This window comes from Dreissena polymorpha, chromosome 6 (genome assembly GCF_020536995.1).
Source record: "Dreissena polymorpha isolate Duluth1 chromosome 6, UMN_Dpol_1.0, whole genome shotgun sequence".
Classification (NCBI taxonomy): domain Eukaryota; kingdom Metazoa; phylum Mollusca; class Bivalvia; order Myida; family Dreissenidae; genus Dreissena; species Dreissena polymorpha.
This window is the reverse complement of record NC_068360.1, coordinates 8,652,202-8,663,014: the sequence shown is the minus strand read 5'-3', so window position 1 is coordinate 8,663,014 and position 10,813 is coordinate 8,652,202.

Genomic DNA, 10,813 nt, shown 5'->3' with positions numbered 1-10,813 from the left:
AAATAAAAATGCTGTAGGAAACTAAAGCAATAAAACAATACCAGCTACATTATTTAACACAGTAAAAGTAAAATATTATGTAATAAAATGATATAACTAGGGTTAAGGCAATAATTATAATGATATTATGAGCACAATTTTGGCAACATAAAGACGCTGTTTTTCATTAACTGAAAGGATACGTGAAAGGACATTTCTGCACTCTGGCTGTCAGATCCCACAGCTACCGATCACCTGTCACCCTTACGGACATCATGAAGGTTAAAATTACAGTGTGAACATAAGACACAACTATAGGGGCTAAGCGTGACTAAAAGACAACTGGATGATGTCATGCAATCATTGAGCAAAGAAGCCCTAATGATTTTTGGTTACCGGTCACTTGTACAATAAATATCCTTGTCGAGCAAAAAAGCCCGCACAATTCTTTGATTTCTTGGTCCTCCGATTCCTGGTTGTTGGACAAATAAGCCCGTACAACCGAGTCTCGTTTATTTTGAAAATCACAGGTTTTCAAATTAAAATAGGTTGTAAAAGTCTCTGAAGAGAAATGTTTTCAAATTCCCTTTGAAAATGTCTATTGAGAAAGAAGTCCGGATGCTTGATGGTAGGTCATTACACAATTTCGGACCAACAACTCCGAAACTCATGTCCATGACAGTTTTTCTCTTTGTGCGTTTCACATCATAACATCCGTCATACGAGACAGTAGATCGTAGGTTACGTGCTGGTACTTTTTCTGTTAAAAGTTCTGTAAGGTATTTTGGCGCGTGACCAACAGAACAATTATACATGAAGGTCAGTAATTTGAATGTTATCCTGGCCTATACTGGTAGCCAGTGTAGTTCATACAAAGCATCTTTTTAACTGTCATATTTCTGTCGGCCGAGTACCAATTTAGCACATATGTTTTTGATACGTTGCATGTTGTTTATTTCGCATTGAGCTGCTCCATACAAGATGAGATTACAATAATCCAGTTGTAATATAACCAAAGACAAAACGAGAATTTCTGTTGCTTCTTTTGTTAAGTATTTCCTTATGATTTCAATGTAGTTGTACATGGCTGTACGGCACTTAATGTTGATGTGTTCTTTAAAATTTAGTGTTTCGTCTAAATATGCACCCAAATACCGTATGCATATGTCTGCTTTAACAGTGTCACACGCAATATATATTTCTTGACATTTATTTAATTGGGGTCTACTACCAAACATGATGAATTCCGTTTTTGATGCGTTCATTTTCAGTTTATTCTCGTTCATCCAGTTGTTAATAACGAGTGCGCAACGTTCAAGTTCTTGAACGGCAGATCATTCAACAGAAACCGATGTAGGTTGGAAACGCTTGTGTCGTCGTCTGCAAAACCGTAGACTGTGATGGATGGAGGAACAACATCAAACAGTGTTCCAGCGTACGTCAGGTAGAGCCATGGACCAAGACAACTACCCTGGGGGACACTACACTCCAAAGAACGTGCCGAAGATAAAGCTGAAATTACGCTTATACGACAGCTTTTTGGACGAAGATAAAAGCCTTTCCAGTTTAGTGCCGTAACGCATGCACGCTGATTCCTGTTCTGTTTTTTACCCAAATACAAGCGTTCCTTCGACACCGATGTCTTTTGTGAAGCTCCCGGTGTGGTCATAATATACTAAAATATTTCCTTACCAAATTCCGTGTGATAGCAATAACTTTAACAAAAAATAAAGTCAAAGTTTTGCGCGTAGACACCTTCATAACCATACATTTACTTAAAGAGCATTCCAAGCCAAATTGATTTAAACAATTAAAAGATAGGTCATCCAGTATGTAAGAAAAAACTCGACGCGAATCAACGGTCACTGTTTTAACGCAATCTTTTTACCGGCTTCTTTCCAGTTGATGAGGGTTCCTGCCATCTGTCAAAGTCTCATGTGGTCTCCAGCCTAAAAGCAAAACACTGAATTTGTAGTATACAACAATGTTTTCTCTACCACATGCACACAGAAATATTCAAAAATAAAGTCATGGCAAGTGCCCATACTGAGAATTGTGTCTTCAAATAAATGACGTTCCATTTTTAGAGGGTATAGCATTGAACACCAAAAGTATTAAGTATACTGTAACCTTGTCAAGTAGTATTAAATTCAAACTAATGCACATTATAATAGCATGAAGTAAAAAACATTTCTCCGTCTTTCAAATGTGTCAATAAATGTATGATAATATTTCTTTAAGGACTTGATCCAGTGAAAGTATTATAAACATCATTTGGTGCTATACAACATGTTTAATTTATCTAACTATCTGTAATATCAATGCAGTTGCATTATTCTTCGATTAAACAGCATTGTTAAAATTGAAGATAATTGTTTGACCCATTGGTAATCAAACAGTCTGAATATTTTACCTTACATTTGTATTCTCTATTTGTTTTTATTGTGTTTAAAAAGGTCATATTGAAACTATGTTTGTTGTTAAGTTTTTTAACGCATGATCACATGTAGCACCTCAAACTATTACACAGATTGTTCAACAAGTAAAGAGATACCGATGATAAGCTTTTTATGGATCTTTTTAACTGAAACTCTTACAAGTAACGTTTTAATGCTGTATTCCTAGATTGCAATTAATTGCGAAGTATTAAAACAACCAAAGTATGCCAATATATGTATGTCCTAAGTAATTAACACTTAAAATGAAATATTTACCTCATTCGTTTTCGGAGTACATTATTTAGATATGCCATTGCAGCTAATGGTTTTGAAAAAATATTGCAACCCACATTTTGAACGAATGTTTTTTCTTAATCTAAGCTGAGGCCCGACCATCCTTGTTTGCGTACATTATGTGTACATTACTTTAGGATATATTTTGTATTAACATTTCGAAGCAGTTCTCGTTTTGCAACTGTTGCGATTAAATATTGAATGCTTACATTTAACTCTGTATCTTTCAAGAGTTAATTGAATTTTTCAATAAGAAATACACACAGTATTTGGTGGCATTTTAAAAGAATTTTCTTTGCCCACAATATTTTGGTAGCATGTAATAATTCTAAAGCAAGCATAGTTATTGAACGAACGTTAATTTTTCTCATTACAATTATATCTAAATTGGTTTAAATGGGTATATATTGCTTGAAGGGGTTATATGTCAATAATGCATATCTTTAACATAAGTTCATTAATACTTTTAAACAGTTGTTTGCGAAAGTATTTAAGTTATATATTTGTAACTACTTGTCATATTCTACGATGATTCTTTGGGAATCAGATAACGTGTTTTATTGACATAATATATTCATTAACAAGTAATGATTTTCAAAAATATGCATAAAACGTGTTTTTTTGTGACTTGACATTACTTAGATCAATGTTTCGACTTCAGCGTCGCATAACGATCAGTTTGTTAAGCTACATCAGATTAATATTTTTCTCTGTGTGTGTGCTACTGCCGACACTTAAATATAGAATGTTGATATCATAATTAAGGAGTTAATATACTGGGCTAAACGGTCGTTATGCACTACGTTATTCTCAATATAAAGAAGTAAAACCCCAGCTGCTGGAGCAGTATTGCATTTTTATATACAATTTTGTTGTCCTTTATTTGAGGCAAGTGACAAATTGCTATAACAAGTAATAAAACATAATAGCTATATTGAAAAACGTTGGTTTAGCACCTACAAACATACCATTTCTGTTAAAAATAATACATTTACAAGTAAAACAAAATAAGATAAAGAGTCGAATTTTGAATAAAAGAGAAAAGCTTACAAGCAAAGGAAATTTGAATTTCTATTCTAAATTTCTATTAAATTGATTTCACGAATTCATGTAGCGCACTTAAACCTAAAGATGTCATTGTTGTTACATGTTACCCCCTCGCCATCCATCGGAAGCGAAATAATTAAAAATGCGTTGTATATGTGGATATGGATAAAACACTGAATCCAAAAGTCGGACATTATTTCGGTTTTCAATCCTACATGAAAACAGATACAATTCATTTTACTCGAATTATGAGTCTTGTCATGAAATCGTAAATGCTAAAATTCAGTTTGTGTCTAACAGTGTTTTTTCATGAGTTTATTCCGTGTTGCATTCAATTAAAATGCGAACTTTCCTTAGTGACGTTTCTCTTTTTAGTTGTTGTTAAAAATACATTTTGTGTTGCTAGTGTTTATGTAAAAGCAACATATGATATTCTTTAAACGTTAGGTACAAATATTAAATCTCTAGATATTGCTCTCAATCAAGATATTGTGCAATGGGTGCACATATAAATATTAATATATTATAAATATATGGAGCTATATGTTGAAACGTTATCTTGCTATAATAGTTATATCCCAAATAATAAGCGTCCAGGAAAATAGTTTAAAGTGTTAACAAATTCATGTTAAAGATTCCGGTATAGACCGGTTCAACTGTATAGAAGGGAATATCCGCCTGTCCATTCATGTTGACACATGACAATTGCTAAATGACAATTGCACTTTGCTTTATTGTATTTGTTACAAATAACTGCCTCTTACTTGCGTCTTTATGCTTGTTTCTATTGAGCAGTATTCATGTCAAAATTGTAATGCGCATTATTACAAACTTTTTATGCGTGTTTATTATCTTTTATGAACAATGTTATTCAAACACTGTTGAAATGTGTGTAAATGTACTTTTCTTTCGGTAATTTCCATTCCGCTTTTCAAGTGTTTTGTTATGATATTGTCTGTTTTAGATCGGCAATTTGCAATATTGCAACCGCTAATCGCCTAATGCTTAATTAACTGTAAACCGCAATACGTTAAACCTCAATACGCTAAACTGAATTCGATAACGAAACTAAACTTGATGTCAGCTCTACTTAATGACGTAATCAAACTATAAATTTGCGTTCAGCAAGCTTTTAAATGTTCCACGCAGTTTCTTAAAATAAGGTTGCGGTTGTTAATTTTCGTATATAGATCAATTCTTAATAGAAATAAAATTATTGTAATTCGAATACATGGATTCCAATATTGAGTGACGTGCGCAAAACATGGTGGTCGAAATTTTTCTTGGGGACAGACAGTCACAAAATTGTATAAGTTCTAAATACTTGGAGGACGATAAAGTGTTGAAAATGTCTACTAAACCTACCCAGGAAACTTGATTATGTTCTCGTTGTATTCATTTTTTTCTGTGTCACGTACTGGTTCTACACAGAAACGTGACTTTATTATGTTGTAAATTTGTTGTTCAATTAATGTGTACACTTTGTTAGTACTGATTCTACTAACCCTACCCAGGAAACTTGATTATGTTCTCGTTGTATTCATGTATTTCTGTGTCAAGTACTGGTTCTACCCAGGAACGTGACTTTATTAAACTTAATGTAAATATGTTGTTTAATTAATTTGTATACTTTGTAAGTACTGGTACTACTGGTTCTAATAACCCTACCCAGGAAATGTACTTGAACTATTATTATATTCAATTAATATGCATTCATAATTATTACTGGTTCTACCCAGGATTTTTTGTCTGAAACTGTTAAAATTATTACACACAACAGTGTAATAATATTACCGACACTCACGCGTTGTTTTCAATATTGCCTTGAGCTAAGCGAAAATACTTTTCAAACGCAACAGTGCGAACGAACTTACAATATTATTTAAGGGCTAAATGTATCCGATAATTAATACCAAAATCTTGATCCGCAACACTTAATGACTGATTGACTTAATACGTGACTGAGTGAGTGACTTAGTGATTGAGTGACGGACTATGAGTGGGTGAGTTAGTGAGGGAATGACTGTTTGTTTTTATGACGTTTTGTCGCTGAACACGAATATGAAATCCGTTTTGAAAACAAAGCTGCTATTAAAAGGTAATAAGGGTACAAAGGTTACCCACCCCTTGATTTGTATTCCGCAATATGTAAATACATATCGGAAAATATGACTTTGCAGCTTAATGCTCATGACGGCATATGGATTTACACATTTAATTGTTTCATTTGGAGAATAATGGTTTTATGTATAAAAAAAATCACCCACATGCTACTAAGTCAATTAGTTTGCACGTGTATTTTTATAATCACATGGTTGTTTGCTTTGAAAGCACGTGTTCATGACAGTATCCTTCGATACGTCTACCTTAAAATAGCAAAAAGTATCGTCGAAAACGATGGATGCTCCCCTTATGTTCATAATAACAGTAAACAGGTATTAATAATAATTAATGACAATAATAGTATACACTCACTCTTTCTTTATAATGGAACTCCATGCTAAATAACACTGGTCACTAAAGTACATGACTTTGAGAAAATCTGTTATTAGCCTCGGTGACCTTGACCCCAGTGACCTCAAACCTTATCAAAAGGTAGAGGTTTATGTAAGGTACCTTCATGCCAAATATGTATGTGATCAGTAAAATATTGAAGGCGCTATGAGAAACTGTAACAAGTGTGACGGAAGGAAGTACAGGCCCAGTCTCACTATGATGCAGGTGGAGCCCCGTTGCGTGATCCGGGATGAAGTGTGGTTCTACCGGGATGCACCGGATACGACCGGGATTAACCGGGGCTCCACCGGAAAAGTATTGAAATGTTTAAACCCCCGGGAAGGACCGGCAACGACCGGCGCGGCACCGGGAACAACCGGGACGGTACCGGGAACAACCGGGACGGCACCGAAGTTCCACCGGGGCCCATACAGTCCCCGGCAGAGCTACGGCAACGCATCGGTTGTCGCAGGCAGAGTCTCGTTATAGCTACGGTACATCGGTAAACAGGCGCTCTGCCGGGACGGCACTGGCATTCACCGGGGCTCCGCCTGGGCATTACCGGCGACGATCGGCGTTAAACCGGGGCGTTGCCGTAGCTCTGCCGGGGTCTGATGCCGGTATAGCCCCGGTGAGTGCCGGTGGAGTTACGGTATACCGGGGCTCTGCCGGGATGCTGTCGGCTTTCACCGTGGCTCCCCCATTGGCATTACCGGCGTAATCGTGGCTCTGCCGGGACTTTACCGGGATAAACCGTAGCTAGTCCGGGGTTGACCGGGAATCTGCTAGGTTGCTGACCGGCTTCAACCGGGGCAGCACCGGAAAATAGTGTGACCGCGTTAAAAAAAATTCTACGCCATCATCCTCGTTCACGCCGGTCGACCGGCGTTAGCAAACCGGGATGGACCGGGGTTCTACCGGCAATAGTGAGACTGGCAACTAAATGCTTTACCGAAAATTTTCGGGGAGCATTATTAGCTTACGAAATAAACGGCAAACAACCATGCTTATCCATGTTTTCGTTAAAAATCGAACGGTCTATGAAATGAATCATAAAAAAATAAAAACCTTTAATTAATGTCCCCGCTCGTCAACACGAGTCAAGAAACTCCATGCTACAACTGACAAACTTGAAGGGCGACAATTTGCGTCGATACCGTTTCAGTTACAGCTAGCTATGACAAGTATTGTTTTTGTTTCGTATTCGAATTGCAGTCAAGCGTATTGCGGTTTATTGTTTAGCATTAAGCATAAGCGGTTTACAACATTGCCCCAAAACATACGGACAGTATTTTAAATATTAAGAAACAAGTTTTAATATTTAGTTTAGTTTCGTATTCGAGTTGCAGTCAAGCGTGAGGCGTATTGCGGTTTGTCGTTAAGCATTAAGCATTAGTCATTAGGGACTTTGCGGTTTACAACATCGCGCATTACAATTTTGACATGAATGGACTGGCGGATATTCCCTTCCATACAACTGAAACTATTAAAAGCAACATATACTGATAATTTCATATATTTTCCTACTCGTTGTACTCGGGATACTTTATTTATATATGCCGTTGCAGCGGTGATTTTGATAAACTCATTCTATTAAAATCTTGTCGAAAATTGTAAGTTTCAAGCTGAGGTGGAGGAACGGGAGATTCTAGTTTAAAGATGCTTATTATTATATTTGTCTAGGATACGTTGCGTTTTAACATGTTGAACATTTCTTTGAGCATCAACATAAATCTACCATAAAGATTATTGATAAAGAATAGACACTCATTATTAAGAGCTGCATGTTTAAAGATATTTGTTAACTGAAACACTAAAGCAGATTGAAGGACAATTTACAATTATTAACCTAAATTTATTTTGCAAGATGAGAATACAGCAAAATTATACCAAAATACAAATTTGCTATTAAACGGATAATGTCATGTGTTTGCCTCCTGCTTCTCGGTATACTTTATACATATATAACGTTGCAGCTGTGGTTTTTGTGAAAATAGTCAATCGAAATATTGTCCAAAATGTTGTTTATAGCTAAGCTGAAGGAAGTAAGTAGTTTAGTTTGGAAACACTGATGTTCACATTTCTCTAGAATCGTGTTTTACACATTAAGGAGGTCATAATATACGTTTCTGAAAAAAAAAGTGCAATGCTTGTATTTATATGTATTTGTATTTGGGTTAAATGTGTATTTTAAAAACCAATTCAAAAGAACCCTTTGACATTTGCTGTGAACCTTTTTATCTGAGAATATTTACATGCAACTAACATTAATGCAAAATAAAACATAGCGAATGGGAGAACATTTGTTATGAATATCAAGTTAAATTCTCAAAGTTTCATGACAAACAAATATCTGAAAGTCTTACAAGCAGTGTTTGACATTATTAAATATTCTTTATTTTGTGAAGTACGAATAAAGCACAATTACACGTTACTTTATTTTGTGTTGGGTAAAAGCAATGTTATATATTTGCCTCCTGCTAAAGATTCTTTTTAAATAAATGCCGTTGCAGCTGTGGGTTTTATAAACGACCAATCCAAATTGTGTTTCAACTTTTGTATTCAAGCTGAGCTTGTCGAAGACGATTGTCTAGTTTTGAATCATTACAGTTTACTTTCCGCATATATAGGTTTCATTTAAACATTTTTATAGGTTTACGTTTTTTTTATTTAATACTTAATGCTCACATATAGTATGTATGTTTCAGGGTTTAATGAGTATTAAATAAGGAAATACAAAAGTACTTGCTGACATTTTCTTCGTACTTTTTTCTCTCAAAATGTTTATGGAAAGCCTACACTACTGCAAAAAGAACGTTTTTAAGGACATGACCATAAACTACCATACAGACATTCGCGATTATGAGCTTTTAAAATATTTTGTCAAATGAAACTCTTAAGAGCAGCGTGAAGAGAACTTAAACATTATAAAATTACATTCAGTTTACACAGAACGAATACAGCAAAATTACGCATTTTAATATAGTTATAGTATTGTACAGATACGTCATATGTTTACATCCTTACCGGGATTACTTTATTAATACATGTCCTTGCAGCTGTGAATTTTTAGAGATCATTCATTCCTGAACGAACGTTGATATCAAGGATAGCTAAACACTGACCAGAGTCTTATTTACAAACAATAATGGTTTCATTTTACAAACATATGTTTGGTACATATTGTTTTAAGTGTTTTCCTGAGGACAATTCCGTTCTCTCATAGAATTAAAATTGTTTTTCTAGGTACGAGACTATAGATAGGCCTCGAACGGTATTTATGCAGAAAATGGTTGTTTGGTGTAATTACATGGAACAAATGACGTCACAAAGGACATTGTAACTCCTATACAAAACTCCTATACAATTTTCCTGAAAAGCGCAGCTATTCATGACTATGATGACTGGGTATTTACCTATGCCGTTGCAGCTGTATATTTATTTCATTAAATACATATATGAAATTACATTTTGGTTCAAGCTTAAGACGGAGAATAACCTAATTTGGAAACAATTATGTTGCATTTCTCTTGGATAAGATTCATATACATATTTTTTTCGCCGTGTTTGTTCTGTATGTTTCTCGATAGCATTTTAAATTCTTTACAACACTAGAAATTAGAGTTTAAATATGGCTATTTTTGAAATCTACAAATTCTGAAGAAAGTTAAATATGAAAGGGACTTTGTTTTTTAAACGAAAACAAAGTTGGATAGGGGATAAATTAGAGTAACACTGTCGATGAGTCAGTTGCTTGGTTTGTGTGTCAGTTGGTTTGTCGGTTTATCAGTCTTTTAGCATGAAATGTCATACGTTTGTGAAACGACCTACTCGTACATGTCTCAAGCGATTCAATTTCAACCTGAAAAATGTCACGACCATTAAGTCACCACTTATTTTCATACCCAGTTTTCAACGCAATCGAGTAATTTGCATTTCTCTATAATAACTCTTTTCCGCAGTACAGCTCTTAGTAAGTATTCATTTTCCGCGGTGTCACCGCGAACGCGTTTTTTTTTTTAGGAATTGCCGCGGACGTCGGAGTTTCATCGGTCCGCGATGATCGTCGTGTCAGGCAACCGCGGACGTAATTTACTTCGGCAAAGAAGACAGCAGGCATTCGTCCATGGTGGTCAGCGGTGACGATCCGCGGCGTTACACAGTGACCATAACTATTCAATCTCAAAGTAGATTTTAAATATACAAACATGTTTTTATGTTTCGAACATATAGATATCAAAGCGCATAATATTAGTATTATCATTATCAGTAGTGTTATTATTATTATTATTATTATTATTATTATTATTATTATTATTATTATTATTATTATTAGCTCGGCGTTTTCGGAGAAAACCCGAGGTATTGTCATAGTCCGACGTCCGCCGTAGGCGTCGTGCTAAAACCTTAACATTGGCTCTAAAATCAAAGTGCTTCCACCTACAACTTTGAAACTTCATATGTAGATGCACCTTGATGAGTTCTACACGCCACACCCATTTTTGAGTCACTAGGTCAAAGGTCAAGGTCACTGTGACCTCTAATATAAAACTTTAACA